Here is a 14,998-nt window from a genome sequence, read left to right on the forward strand (position 1 = left end):
TCTCTGTCCTGGGATTGCTGCAGTGTTCCAGTGAACATCAACGCAAGCTCGAGGAACAGCATCTCATCTACCGATTAGGCACACTACAGCCTGCCGGACTGAACATTGAGTTCAATAATTTCAGAGCATGACAGCCCCCCACTTTACTTTCATTTTTAGTCATTTTTAGTTATTTTTTCTTCCTTTTTTTGCATTCCTTTTTACATTTTTTGCATTTATTTCATTTCATCTTAGTTTGTTCAGTTTGCTTACCCACTGTTTTTTTCAGGTTGTTTTTCTTCAGGTTTGCACTTGCTGATGTTCTATATTCAGTATATTCACACCTAATCTGTACTAATGCTTTGTCTTTCAAAACACCATTAACATATTGTTTGCTTTTGCTCTGTGACCTTTTGGTCAGCTATGTGGCCTGGTCCAATCTGCACCTTCTCCTTTGTTATCTCTTGCCCAACCCCCACCTCACTTGTTTATAATCTGTGACTTTTCTAATATTTGTCAGTTCCGAAGAAGGGTCACTGACCCGAAACGTTAACTCTGTTTCTCTTTCCACAGATGCTGCCAGACCTGCTGAGTGAATCCAGCATTTCTTGTTTTTGTTTCAGATTTCCAGCATCCGCAGTATTTTGCTTTTATTTTAGTGTTAAATTCACTGCCACTTCTCTTCCAGGAATGCCTACCTTGAAGAAGTTCTGCTCTTCTCTCCGACGGGATTTTCGTTTGTCTCTTTTACCTTGTTCACCTTCATTGCTTTCTATTTCCCTCCTGGTGTTTGATAAGGTATCTACCAAAATTCGTTTTCACAGCCACATCTCCTTCCTCAGTGACTGTCTCCGGCTCCGACTGATTCCACGTGGATTCCAACTGCAGTTTCACCCATCATGCTTTGAAACCACCCAGGATCACAGGTATCTCCGAGAAATACAACGTTCCTCGGACTGCTACTCTCGCCGCATCCTGAGATCTACACTCAGTGCTATGCGCCGCCATATGCACACACTGGACCTCTCTCTCCAGCAGCACCGTCTCACCATATCTCAAATCTGTTCTACTCCGCAGTTTCATCTCATCTTACGTCTCATCCGACGCATTAACAAAAAACTTTTTTTCTTCCTTTCAGGTGTTAAGGAACGCAAGCTCCAGCAGCTGATGGGGACTAATGCCCCTCCAGATCCTCCTTCCGCTTCACTTCCCTCTGACCCCACCCCTTCTGATCTGACCCCTTGCCGTGTATTCACTATACCCTCTGACCTCCCCCTCTCTGATGCTGAGCGTTCTGTACTCAGCAAAGGACTCAGTTTTATCCCCTTACGCCCCCACCTCAATGAATTTCGCGCTCGGCATGACGTTGAGCTCTTCTTCCGTCGCCTCCGCCTCCGGGCTCACTTCTTTGACCAGGAGTCCTCCCCCCGACCAGCAGACCCATTCACCCGCCTCCAGTATTCTCCCTCTACCTGGACCCCTCACCCTGGCCTCTTACCCGCTCTTGATCTCTTCATTGAAAACTGTCGGCGAGACATTGGTCGTCTCAATTTCTCTGCCCCCCTCACTCACTCTAACCTGTCCCCCTCTGAACTTGAGGCACTCCGTTCTCTCAGGTCTAACCCCGACATGGTCATCAAACCTGCAGACAAGGGTGGTGCTGTTGTTGTATGGCGTACCGACCTCTACCTTGCAGAAGCTCAACGCCAACTCACAGACAGCTCTTCCTACCTCCCTCTGGACCATGACCCCACCACCGAACATCAAGCCACCGTCCAAAGGACTGTCACTGACCTCATCTCCTCTGGAGATCTTCCCTCTACAGCTTCCAACCTCATAGTCCCGCAACCCCGGACAGCCCGCTTCTATCTCCTTCCCAAAATCCACAAACGGGACTGTCCCGGCAGACCCATTGTGTCAGCCTGCTCCTGCCCAACTGAACTTATTTCTTCCTATCTAGACTCTATCTTTTCTCCGCTGGTGCAGTCTCTTCCCACCTACATCCGTGACTCTTCTGACGCCCTACGTCATTTTGACAATTTCCAGTTTCCTGGTCCCAACCGCCTCCTCTTCACTATGGACGTCCAATCGCTCTACACCTCCATCCCCCACCAGGATGGTTTGAGGGCTCTCCGCTTCTTCCTGGAACAGTGGCCCAACCAGTCCCCATCCACCACCACCCTCCTCCGCCTGGCTGAACTTGTTCTCACATTGAACAACTTCTCCTTCAACTCCACGCACTTCCTTCAAGTAAAAGGTGTCGCTGTGGGTACCCGCATGGGTCCTAGTTATGCCTGTCTTTTTGTGGGATATGTCGAGCATTCTTTGTTCCAGTCCTACTTAGGCCCCCTCCCCCAACTCTTTTTTCGGTACATTGATGACTGTATCGGTGCCGTTTCCTGCTCCCGCCCCGAACTGGAAAACTTTATCAACTTTGCTTCCAATTTCCACCCTTCTCTCACCTTTACATGGTCCATCTCTGACACTTCCCTTCCCTTCCTCGACTTCTCTGTCTCCATCTCTGGGGATAGGTTGTCTACCAATATCCATTATAAGCCCACTGACTCCCACAGCTACCTCGACTACACTTCTTCACACCCTACCTCCTGTAAGGACTCCATTCCATTCTCCCAGTTTCTCCGTCTCCGACGCATCTGCTCTGATGATGCTACCTTCCATGACGGTGCTTCTGATATGACCTCCTTTTTCCTCAACCGAGGATTTCCCCCCACTGTGGTTGACAGGGCCCTCAACCGTGTCCGACCCATTCCCCGCACCTCTACCCTCACCCCTTCCCCTCCCTCCCAGAACCGTGACAGGGTTCCCCTTGTCCTCACTTTTCATCCCACCAGCCTCCATATCCAAAGGATCATCCTCCGCCATTTTCGCCACCTCCAGCGTGATGCCACTACCAGTCGCATCTTCCCCTCCCTTCCCCTGTCAGCATTCCGAAGGGATCGTTCCCTCCGCGACACCCTGGTCCACTCCTCCATTACCCCCACCACCTCGTCCCCGTCCCAGGGCACCTTCCCTTGCAATCGCAGGAGGTGTAATACCTGCCCATTTACCTCCTCTCTCCTCACTATCCCAGGCCCCAAACACTCCTTTCAGGTGAAGCAGCGATTTACTTGTACTTCTTTCAATGTAGTATACTGTATTCGCTGCTCACAGTGTGGTCTCCTCTACATTGGGGAGACCAAGCGCAGACTGGGTGACCGCTTTGCGGAACATCTCCGCTCAGTCCGCAAGCAGGACCCTGAGCTTCCGGTTGCTTGCCATTTCAACACTCCCCCCTGCTCTCATACTCACATCTCTGTCCTGGGATTGCTGCAGTGTTCCAGTGAACATCAACGCAAGCTCGAGGAACAGCATCTCATCTACCGATTAGGCACACTACAGCCTGCCGGACTGAACATTGAGTTCAATAATTTCAGAGCATGACAGCCCCCCACTTTACTTTCATTTTTAGTCATTTTTAGTTATTTTTTCTTCCTTTTTTTGCATTCCTTTTTACATTTTTTGCATTTATTTCATTTCATCTTAGTTTGTTCAGTTTGCTTACCCACTGTTTTTTTCAGGTTGTTTTTCTTCAGGTTTGCACTTGCTGATGTTCTATATTCAGTATATTCACACCTAATCTGTACTAATGCTTTGTCTTTCAAAACACCATTAACATATTGTTTGCCTTTGCTCTGTGACCTTTTGGTCAGCTATGTGGCCTGGTCCAATCTGCACCTTCTCCTTTGTTATCTCTTGCCCAACCCCCACCTCACTTGTTTATAATCTGTGACTTTTCTAATATTTGTCAGTTCCGAAGAAGGGTCACTGACCCGAAACGTTAACTCTGCTTCTCTTTCCACAGATGCTGCCAGACCTGCTGAGTGAATCCAGCATTTCTTGTTTTTGTTTCAGATTTCCAGCATCCGCAGTATTTTGCTTTTATGTAAAGAGGAGTTGAGGTCTGGGGCAGATCAGACATGATCTTACTGAATGGCAGGGCAGGCTTGAGGGGCCGAATGACCTACTCCTGCTCCTATTTCTTCTGTTCTTATGTTATGTTATATCTAATGTATATGTCAGGATGCACTATGGGAATTAATACTGAAACTTATAAACTCATAATGTGTATAAATATTGGGCTGATATTTAACTTGAATCTCAGAGTACATTATTGTGGTTAATTCAGTCAGTTTGAAAAGGGAACTCTGTGCCATAATGAAAACAAGAAATGCTTGAAATACTCAGCAGGTCTGGCAGCATCTGTGGAGAGAGAACAAAGTTAATGTGAGCTCAGGAAACAGACCTGAACTGTTAACTGTTTCTTTCTGCACAGATGCTGCCAGACCAACTGAGCATTTCCAGCATTTTCTGTTTTCATTACAGCAACACAGGTGTTGGGAGGCTCAGCCTGGCTACACAATGTTACAAGGATGCTGAGTAACACCATTGACAACGGGACAGAGAGTAAAACACACAGAAAACCTATAGACTGTAAGGAAGCAAAAGTGAGGGACAGAGAGAGAGACAACGAGACTGAGATGGAGAAACAAGGCATTTGTATGATTGTGTTCTCCCTGTTATCTAAAGGTATTTCCTGTTGTGTAAATATGTTTTCTGTTGTGTAAAGATGTACCCTGTTGTTGTGTAAAGGTTTTCCCTGTTATTGTTTTATTTTCTGTTGCTGACCGTCTCCTCACTGTGACCATTTGTCCTGGTTTTATTGTGGCCAACATCACCATCTGGTGGTGGAGAGGTGGCTCTGCAGGAAGGGGTTGACAAAGTGGGAGAGACTTGGCTGGTCCGTGTTTGCAGCTTGTGTTCGTGTGAGCAAAAGTGATTTGTTGCTGATTGATGTGTTCACTGGAAGGAAAAAGCTGATTGCAATAAAGTGCCTTTGGAAGCATCTTGTTATTATGGGGAAATACTTGATGTTTTGAAAGTGAACTGTTTGCATTATTACCAAGCATAAATAGCAGAGAATGGTTTCGATCCATCGACCTCTGGGTTATGGGCCCAGCACGCTTCCGCTGCGCCACTCTGCTAGCTGCTGCTTTCAATTTCAGCTGCCCGTTAGTGAAATATGTTCATTTCCCCAATGTTTTTATCAAAATAGGATTGGAGTCGGATTTCTCAAGAATCCCAGACTCAGCAACACACGTGCTGACGGACTCACCCTCACTGCACAATGACACAAGGACACTGAGTAACAGCACCGACAATGAGGCAGGCAGAGAAAGACACACAGAAAACCAGGAAGATATTATCAGGACCCAGAAAGGAACAGACAGAGAAAGGTACTGAGCAAACCAGCAAGAGACAGCGAGATAAAAGCAAAATACTGCGGATGCTGGAAATCTGAAATGAAAACAAGAAATGCTGGAACCACTCAGCAGGTCTGGCAGCATCTGTGGAAAGAGAAGCAGAGTTAACGTTTCGGGTCAGTGACCCTTCATCGGAACGAAGAGTTAACGTTTCGTGTCAGTGACCCTTCATCGGAACGATGAAGGGTCACTGACCCGAAACGTTAACTCTGTTTCTCTTTCCACAGATGCTGCCAGACCTGCTGAGTGGTTCCAGCATTTCTTGTTTTTATTATAAGAGACAGCGAGAGACTGATGAACACCACTTGGAGGGAGCTCTGAGGGTGGCAAGGGTCTAGAATGTAGTCTGGCTGGGGGGTTTCAATGTCCATCACCATGAGTGGCTCGGTAGCACCACTACTGACCATGCTGGCCCAGTGCTAACGGACATAGCTGCTCGATTGGGTCTGCAGTAGGTGGTGAGGGAACTAACAAGAGGGAAAAACATACTTGACGTCATCCTCACCAATCTGCCTGCCGCAGATGCATCAGTCCATGACAGTATTGGTGGGAGTGACCACTGCACAGTCCTTGTGGAGATGATGTCCCGTCTTAACATTGAGGATACCCTCTATCGTGTTGTGTGCCACTACCACTGTGCTAAATGGGATAGATTTTGAACAGATCTAGCAATGTATAACTGGGCATCCATGAGTTGCTGTGGACCATTAGCAGCAGCAGAATTGTAGTCAACCACATTCTATAACCTCATGGCCCGGCATATTCCCCCACTCTAACATTACCAACAAGCTGGGGACCAACCCTTATTCAATGAAGAGTGCAGGAGGGCATGCCAGGAGCAGCACCAGGCATACCTTGAAATGAGGCATCAGCCTGATGAAGCTACAGCCCAGGACTACTTTCATGCCAAACATCAGAAGCAGCATGTAATAGACAGGGCTAAGTGATCCCACAACCAACGGATCAGATCTACACCCTGCCACATCCAATGATGAATGGTGGTGGACAATTAAACAACCAACAGGAGGAGGTGGCTCCACAAATATCCCCAACCTCAATGATGGGGGAGCCCAGCACATCAGTGCAAAAGACAAGGATGAAGAATTTGAAACAATCTGCAGCCAGAAGTGCCGGGTTGATGATCCATCTCGGCCTCCTTCTGAAGTCCCCAGCATCACAGATGCCAGTCTTCAGCCAATTCGATTCACTCCACGTGATATCAAGAAACGACTGAAGGCACTGGATACAGCAAAGGCTACGGGCCCTGACAATATTCCGGCAATAGTACTGAAGACCTGTGCTCCAGAACTTGCCGCGCCCCTAGCCAAGCTGTTCCAGTACAGCTACAACACTGGCATCTACCCGGCAATGTGGAAAATTGCCCAGGTATGTCCTGAACACAAATAGCGGGACAAATCCAACCCAGCCAATTGCTGCCTCATCAGTCTACTCTCAATCATCAGTATAGTGATGGAAGATGTCATCGACGGGGCACTTGCTTCACAATAACCTGTTCAGTGATGCTCAGTTGGGTTCCGCCAGGGCCATTCAGCTCCTGACCTCATGACAGCCTTGGTTCAAACAAGGACAAAAGAGCTGAACTCAAGAGGTGAGGTGAGAGTGTCTGCCCTTGACAGCAAGGTAGCATTTGACTGAATATGGCATCAAGGAGCCAGAGTAAAACTGGAGTCAATGGGAATCAAGAGGAAAACTCTCCACTGGTTGGAATTGCACCTAGCACAAAGGAAAATGGTTGTGATTGTTGGAGGTCAATCATCTCAGCTCCAGGACATTACAGCTGGAGTTCCTCAGGGTAGTATCCTCGGCCCAACCTTCTTCACTACTTCATCAGTGACCTTCCTTCAATCATAAGGTCAGAAATGGGGATGTTCACTGATTATTGCAAAATTTAGCACCATTCGCGACTCCTCAGATACTGAAGCAGTCCATGTAGAAATGCAGCAAGACCTGGACAATATCCAGGCTTGGGCTGATAAGTGGCAAGTAACATTCGCGCCACACAAGTGCCAGGCAATGACCATCTCGAACAAGAGAGAATCTAACGATCTTCCATTGACATTCAACGGCATTACGATCGCTGAATCCCCCACTATCAACTTCCTGGGGGTTCCCATTGACCAGAAACTGAACTGGAGGAGCCTTATAAATAGTGTGACTACATGAGCTGGTCAGAGGGTAGGAATCATGCGGTGAGTAACTCACCTCCTGACTCCCCAAGCCTGTCCACCATTTACAAGGCACAAGTCTGGAGTGTGATGGAATACTATCCACTTGCCCGGATGGGTGCAGCTCCAACAACATTCAAGAAGCACGACACCATCCAGGAAAAAGCAACACGCTTGATTGGCACCCCGTCCACAACATTCACTCCCTTCACCACTGACGTACAGTGGCAGTAGTGTGTACCATCGACAAGATGCACTGCAACAATGCACCAAGGCTACTCAGGCAGCACCTTCCAAACCTGCATCCTCTATTGCCTAGAAGGACAAGGGCAGCAGATGCATGGGAACACCGCCACCTGAAAGTTCTCCTCCAAGCTACACATCATCCTGACTTGGAACTAGATCGCCATTCCTTCACTGTCGCTGGGTCAAAATCCTGGAACTCCCTTCCTAATAGCACTGTGAGTGTACCTACCCCACATGGACTGCAGTGGTTCAAGAAGGAAGCTCACCACCACCTTCTCATGGGCAATTAGGGATGGACAATAAATGCTGGCCTGGCTGGCGACGTCCACATCCCATGAAAGAAATAATTAAATACAATAACAGCTCATCTCAATTCCTAGTATTTCTAAATCCCACCAGTCCAACAGAAGCTGAACAATTATTGCATGTTGTGATTGACGGTCTGGTCTGTAAACTGCACTGTATCACAGATTGTTGACATTTGCTAACTGGAAGTGAGAACTGCAAAATCGGGACAGTAGTTCACATAGTCTGTCAGTGTGAAAGAATCAGGCAATTTGAGGTAATAGAATTTGTCTGTAAATGTTACACTCATATTGCTTTATATTTTTGTATTGAAAATAAAAGTAATCATTTCGAGAAAATAGTGACATGTTGTCCAGACTTTGGTAGCCAGTTGTTTTCGTCTTGCACTCAGCAGGGCAATCCACAAGAATACCAATTTAAAGGAAAACAACAACTTTCTTCTGTCTGAGAAGAGAGTGCTGATTGGTTGGCAAGTGAGCTCTGATTGGTCGAGGCATTGCCATTCAGAATGCATCAGTTTATGGTAACTGACAGATAACTGCCCAGCTTTGTTTGAAATTTAAACCAGGCAGCTTGACTCTGATTGGTCAAGGCATTGCCCTTTGGAATGAGCCAGTGAATGGCTGTCACTTATTTTGTTTAGCTGAAACTGGCACAATGTGTGTGCATGTTCTTTCTGTCTGCAAAGAACAGGGCCCTGTGTATTAATATATGTAGCTTACAGTACACACCAGTGCACCACACTGCGAGCCCCACTGACAGTCTTAAATCGGTTGTCAGTGTAATTCTAAGCACACTGAGAATTATTTAGCAAATGTTGTCCTATTGTGGAATCACATCTCATGTTGGATACTGTGTTTTGAGTTTTGCAAGCACGGGTTGGTTGGGTAGGGCCCATTGCGAACAGCGGAAGGGACATGTTATTTGATACAATCCACCAGTTTTGGGATGTACGGTCTAGAAACCTAGCATCACAATGGTATTGAAATTCATATATCACGTTACTTATTTGTGTGATAGGCAGGACGTCTCTTTTGCTTGACAGCAGCATCCTGTTAGTGGTGAACACCACACTTGTTGCTCCTGCATAGGAACAGTAGGAAACAGCTCGCTTCACCTGTTACTCAAATACTGGGGATATATTACCCTTCCAGGGTAATTTGAGGGAGACTGGGCACTTTTCAGGGCTCAAAATGATGTCCTTCAGCCCATTTATAAGTTTGTGTGATATACAGTGAGAAATGATCTGATCAGTGTAGCCATTGTAATGCAGGATGTCTTTGATTCGCCCTATTTCAGCATCAAGCTTGCTTGGTGAGCAAATGGCTCAGCCCTATTTATGAGGTTGTCGATAAGACCAATCTTATAGCGCGTGGAACTGTAATAATCCCAACGCGTGTATTGACCAGTGAAGGTATGTTTGCGGTAGACCGTGGTAGAAAACCCCTTAGCAGATTTCTCAACTAGTACATCAAGGAAAGGGAGCTCATTTGACAGCTCCATTCCAAAGGTGAATTTGAGTGTAGGATGGAGCCCATGAAGACGTGCAAGGAAATTATTTCATGCAGCTGCGGATTCAAATATAGCAAACGTATCATCTACATATTGGAAATATGCAAGAGGTAGGAGGTTAGGTGTCATTCCCTTAAAAACAGGTTTGTCATGGAATCCAACAAAGATGTTTGTGAGAGCTGGGCCTAGAGGGGATCCCATGGCAACACCAGCGATACATGGTGTCAAAAAAACTGAACCCAACTGTGCAAGTTGCCGAGTTCATAAGTTCAATGAATACTGATTCACACAATGGTGACGGGTCTAGATCGCCATGATATAGCACTGCAGTGCAAATATCTATGGCTTCCTGAAGTGGTACGTTGGTGAATAGGCTAGCAATGTCAAATGACACAGGGACACGGCATTGCTATCGATAGGCAAGTCCTGTATGGTCTTCGCAAATGTGAAGGAATCCTTCACGGTGCATGTGGAGAACTTGCTCAAAAACTGGTTGGAACAATTTGCCCAACCATTTGGCAAATTCATTTCAGGATACTATTTACATTACTTCAAATAAAGGAAACACAACGACACAAAGAATTGAGCACAACGCTGAAAGTTTCACAGCAAATAGTCAAATGGGAAATGGATGAAATACAGAAAGAAAAAGCCTAAAATACTGAAAACACTCAGCCAGTCCGGAAACAACTGTGGAGAAGAGAAGCTCGGGTTAATGGTCCAGTTCTGTGACCCTTCTATATACCTGAAACATTGCTCCTACCTTCCTCTCTCCACAGATACTGCTGGAACTGCTGAGTGTTTCCAGAATCTTCTGTTATTATTCAGATTTCCAGTGTGTGCAGTATTTCTCTTTTTGAAAATAAAATATTCCCTGAGAGGAATGGAACTTTACATAAAAAATAGGAGTGGGCCATTCGGCCCATCGAAATAGCTCTGCCATTCAATAAGATCACAGCTGATCTCCTACATCAACTCCATCTTCCCACACTAGCACAGATCCCTTGATTCCCTTAGTATCCAAAAACCTATCGATCTCTCTCTTGGATATACCCAATGATTGAGCATCCACATCTCGAGAGTCACAGAGAGATACAGCACTGAAAAAGGCCCTTCGGCCCACTGAGTCTGTGCCGACCAACAACCACCCATTTATACTAATCCTGCACTAATCCCATATTCCTACCACATCCCCACCGACCCTATATTTCCCTCCCACCTATCTAAACCAGGGACAATTTATCATGGCCAATTTACCTACCAACAAGTCTTTTGGCTTGTGGGAAGAAACCGGAGCACCTGGAGAAAACCCACACAGACACAGGGAGAACTTGCAAACTCCACCTAAGCAATACCCAGAATTGAACCCGGGTTGCTGGAGCTGTGAGGCTGCGGTGCTAACCACTGCGCCACTGTGCCGCCCATAATGTGTGATCTCACCAAGGCTCTGTCTAATTGCAGTTAAACTTCTTTATTCTTCTAAAAACTCTTCACAATGTTGAACACAACTATTAACTGCCATTCTGCTCTAAGAAGAATGACCCCAGCTTCACACACCCCAGACCCCTATTCTTTCCACATTAGCTGAATTCCTGCATCTCTGATACATTCTAGTAAATCTCCTCTGCACCCTCTCTAAGGCCTTGACATTCCTGCTAAAGTGTGGAGCATGGAATTAGACACAACGCTCTAACTGAGGCCTATAACCAGTGAGATTTCTAAAGGTCCAGCGTAAATTCCTTGTCTGTGTCCCGTACTCCCATTTCTGGTTTCTGACTCAATGTCGGCTCTGAGCTGTTGAAACTGCCTGAATAAATATTTCCACCCAACAAAGCGCTCGGAATATGAGAAGGGACAAAGTGAGTGACCAAGTACATCAACTCCAAGGAAAACTCCACCATGTAGTGAAAACACTCGAAACACAACGGCTCTTTTAAGAGCCACCCACAATCTCTCTGAAAAAACTGCACCAACATCTCTCTAGAATTGATTTATTTCATTGGTTTTAATGCTCAGTAACTCTCTGGAACTTTCTCACTGTCTTTGTGTTTTCTGTTTCAATCTGCTATGGAGTTTCTGGGAAGATGAGTTTCACTGCCTGGGAGGATCTTTGTGGTTTTCCTGCAGAAACACAAAACAAAGTATCTTTTCAGAGTCACACACCGCCTCATAGGGACAGCAGTGACCTGGGAACGGGAGCTGGGGTGTGTTTTATGCCGGAAATATCAGTTAATGATTTATGTTGTGCTCTCGTTATATTCCAATCTCTGAATTGAGCCTTTCCACCACACCAGGGTTATGGGGAGAGTTTTCATTGTTTCTTTACCAAACGTACAGACGATGTTATAAAGTTACTGATTTATCCAGATGGCGGATTCTCCCCTCACAGTGAAAAGTAACATCACACCTTCACATCTGCCCATTGTTTTATAATTGAATAATTAGTCAAATGGAATTATTTGTGATGTTATTTCCCCCGAGACGGTGTTTCCTGCAGTGAAACTGATCAGTTTCAGCTCAGTCATTCAGGGACCTGGAATTCCTGCAGTTTGAGCCCGCTGTCACCCCAGCCCACTTCTGATTGGTCACCCTCTTCTCATAAAGTCAGTGACAGCACATGAGGAGGCCATTCGCCCCATTAAATCCATGTCGGGTTTCCAATCTGTTCAGTCCCCGACTCAATCCCCAAATCCCTGCGGGTCAAAATGACCGTGGCAGGACTCGAACCTGCAATCTTCTGATAACGTCTTAGAATATACCGAAGTCAGACGCCTTATCCATTGGGCCACACAGCCATTAACTTACATGAATGATTCAATCAGAGAACCTCGAAGCACAAAATACAAAAAATCATTGGTTGAACCTGTCAACCTGGCAGAATATTTGAATTTGTGATAGCCGCCAATTTCACTGTGGAAAAGAAGTGATCGACTGGAAAAGTACATGAAAATCTATTTTCCCGTAGCGGTTTAAATAAACTTTTAAAACACAATTTTGCTTTTACCGACTCAAATTGCTGGTGCTATTTTATGAACAGCTTTATTTTGCCAATTTTTGTCAACTTCTCATCCGTAACTGACAGTAAAAGACTCCGTTCAGCAATCTTTCACGCGACAAATAACTCAAACTCGGTGTGGAAGTAATAAATTACAGACTATTGGTAATTCCCCTTCACACAGGCTTCAGGGGGACAGTGAGAAGCCACTGAAATAGTTGCTTCATTCTTTTAAAAGGTTCCCATTCTGTCCTGCTACTGACGTGTTGGAATCAGATTTGTATTTAACAAGTTATTTCTGTGAAAACAAAATCCTCAACAGACCAGCTGGGAATCTAGGAATCACTGTAGTAAAATAAAAGGCTTTTAATTGAGAAGATGGGACCTTCTCACCAGCAGCCGGGTTACATTCCCCTCACATCCTTCCACAGTGAGCTGCTCTTTCCCTCGAGAAATAGACAGCAGCAGTTGGAAGTTCAGTAAAAGGATCGGTTCATTGAGACAAGTTTCTGACTGACAGGTGGTGCTGAATATTAATACAAGAAGGTCCTGGAATGAGAAACAAGTGTCCAGAGTGGGGTCTGAAATCAGGACAGGGAAATGGCCAGCACTGACACAGATCATTTCATTATTACATTGATATCTGACTGTCTATAAGGAGAAGCGAGTTAAACACATGATGGTGAAAGGAATGGAAGATGACGCTGGTTGTTCCAGATGAAGAGGGATAGACAGAGGTGTGGGTACAGCAGACTTCAGACAGTAATCAGCCCTGTTAGATACTGTGGGTGGATCTGAAAAGAGCCGTTGGGATAGGGAAAAAAGCTCTTTGTTTAAAAACCCTCAAATAGCGACCTTGTAATTGGTCAGCTTACTAATGTTTTAGTTAGTGTAATTTATTAATAATTACTAATTAGAAAGTGCTGTTTGGACAGAGTGTAAAGCTGTGAGTTGATGTGTGAGGGACTTCACTGACTAGGGGAAAGAGGTGCTCTTTGGTCTCTCTTTTCTTTTCTGCCTTTTCAGCCTCCATGGTACAGGGGAAGAAGCTGATCGGTGAGTAACTGGTAAATTATTCTACTTATTACACTTATTACACGAGCAATAATGAGTTTGTAAAGCTAAGTAATGGCAGGGCAGCTCGAAAAGTAAAAGTTCGAAATTGGGGGAAGGCAAATTTTACAAAACTGAGAGGTGATTTGGTGGATGTGGACTGGATACAACTACTTGAAGGAAACCCCAAGGATGTTTTCTCAGTCCATTAAGAGCAAGAGGATAACTAAGGAAAGGGTATGACCTATCAGAGATGTACAAGGGAACTTCTGTGTGGATTCAGAAGATGTGGGCTGGGTTCTTAATGAGTTTTTTGTCTCTGCCTTCACAAAGGAGAGGGATGATGCAGACATTGTAGTAAAAGAAGAGGAGTGTGAAATATTAGATACAATAAGCATAATGAGAGTGGAAGTACTAGAGGGTCTGACATCCTTGAAAATGAATAAATCACCAGGGCCAGATGGTTTGCATCTGAGGTTGTGAAAGGAAGCCAGGGAGGAAATAGTGGATGCGCTGAGGATCATCTTCAAATCCTCACTGGATATGGGGGAGGTGCCGGAGGATTGGAGGTCTGCGAACGTTGTACTATTATTTTAAAAGGATGTGAGGGATAGGCCAAATAGTTATAGACCGGTCAGTCTGACCTCGGTGGTGGGTAAATTATTAGAATCAATTCTGAGGGACAGGATAAACTACCACTTAGAAAGACATGGATTAATCAGGGATAGTCAGCATGGATTTGTTAAGGGAAGGTCATGTCTGACTAACTTGATTGAGTTTATTGAGGAAGTAACAAGGAGCATTGATGAGGATCGTGCGGTGGATGTAGTTTACATGGAATTTAGTAAGGCATTTGATAAGGTCCCACATGGCAGACTGGTCAGTAAAATGAAAGCCCATGGGATACAGGGGAATGTGGCAGGTTGGATCCAAAATTGACTCAGTGGCAGGAAACAAAGGATAGTAGTCAACGATGTTTTTGCGAATGGAAAGCAGTTTTTAGTGGCATTCCACAGGGCTCAGTGTTGGGTCCCTTGCTGTTTGTGGTATATTTTAATTATTTGGAATTAAATGTGGGAGGTATGATTGGGAAATTTGCTGATGACACAAAAATTGGCCGTGTAATTGATGGTGAGGAGGATAGCTGTCGACTTAAGAATGATATGAATGGATTAGTTGAGTGGGCGGAAAAGTGGCAAATGGAAATCAATCTGGAGAAGTGTGAGGTAATGCATTTTGGGATTGCAAACAAAGTAAGGGAATACACAATAAACGGGAAGATATTGAGAGGGGTAGCCGAAGTGAGAGACTTTGTAGTGCATGTCCACAGGTCCCTGAAAGTGACAGGATAGGTAGCTAGAGTGGTGAAGAAGGCATATGGAATGCTTTCCTTTCTTGGT

The 14,998-nt window shown here is 45.3% G+C and overlaps 2 non-coding genes across 2 annotated transcripts; both read right to left on the minus strand.

Moving 5' to 3' along the window:
- Positions 1–4,949: 4,949 nt before the first annotated feature.
- trnam-cau (transfer RNA methionine (anticodon CAU)) lies at positions 4,950–5,021 on the minus strand. The gene has a single exon. It is a non-coding gene; the product is annotated as a tRNA-Met (tRNA).
- Positions 5,022–12,256: 7,235 nt separating this feature from the next.
- On the minus strand, positions 12,257–12,345 carry trnar-ucg (transfer RNA arginine (anticodon UCG)). Its single transcript is given in 2 exon segments — positions 12,257–12,292; positions 12,309–12,345. It is a non-coding gene; the product is annotated as a tRNA-Arg (tRNA).
- Positions 12,346–14,998: the final 2,653 nt, after the last annotated feature.

This window comes from Heterodontus francisci, unplaced genomic scaffold (genome assembly GCF_036365525.1).
Source record: "Heterodontus francisci isolate sHetFra1 unplaced genomic scaffold, sHetFra1.hap1 HAP1_SCAFFOLD_51_2, whole genome shotgun sequence".
Taxonomy (NCBI): Eukaryota; Metazoa; Chordata; class Chondrichthyes; order Heterodontiformes; family Heterodontidae; genus Heterodontus; species Heterodontus francisci.